Source organism: Penaeus monodon, chromosome 23 (genome assembly GCF_015228065.2).
Source record: "Penaeus monodon isolate SGIC_2016 chromosome 23, NSTDA_Pmon_1, whole genome shotgun sequence".
In the NCBI taxonomy this organism is placed as follows: Eukaryota; Metazoa; Arthropoda; class Malacostraca; order Decapoda; family Penaeidae; genus Penaeus; species Penaeus monodon.
The window spans coordinates 37163594-37164249 of NC_051408.1; the positions used below are offsets into that span (position 1 = coordinate 37163594).

At 43.8% G+C, this 656-nt stretch overlaps 1 protein-coding gene across 1 annotated transcript in view; it reads left to right on the forward strand.

Moving 5' to 3' along the window:
* Nucleotides 1-311: 311 nt before the first annotated feature.
* The window catches only part of LOC119588230, a gene marked incomplete in the record, with an annotated part of 18655 nt that continues 18310 nt past the window's right edge, over nt 312-656 (forward strand). The window contains 1 exon segment of the mRNA XM_037936930.1: nt 312-422.

Below are 656 nucleotides of genomic sequence, written 5' to 3' on the forward strand. Positions count from 1 at the left end.
CTTCACTTAAAAATAAAAACGATTAATAGATTTAAATCCGAAAACCGGTGTTGCTTTTTTCAAAGTGATGGTTATTAATTATTTTTATTTTGTATATCTTTTCGGTAATAAAGATAAAAATTTAAAACGCAAGTTTCATTCCACATTTTAATGGAAAAAAATACGCCCGGAACGAGGGTTGTAAAACATACTCCCCCGCAAAAAAAATCGTCGTCATACTCTTGAGTTATCAAAAGGGTAATAAAGAGAATTGGCCCTGCCTGTCGGGACGGGGGGATGGGGTGAACTTATTCCTCGGGGAACGGAAGAGACTAAAAAAGCTACTCTGGCGATGGCTGTTAGTTTGTGACTTGTAGGCTGTGACTTGTAGGCTTACCAAACCGATGATACGGTATTTCCTTCCTTATCGAACTGCATGAAACGCCGGGGGAACATGGCTGCGACAAAAAAACGAAGAATTTGGGGCTTCCCCAGAAGTGACAGTTGGGGGTCGGGACATGCGATCGTTCTCCCGAGAACTGCCATTTTGTGTTCAGGATCATGGGTTTCGACGAGGCCCGCCCCGTATGAATGATTACCTTCGACAGCGACGATAAAAACTCCCAAACCCCCAGAAATCGAAAATCGACTGTGGGTCGGGATGGCCCCCCAACTTG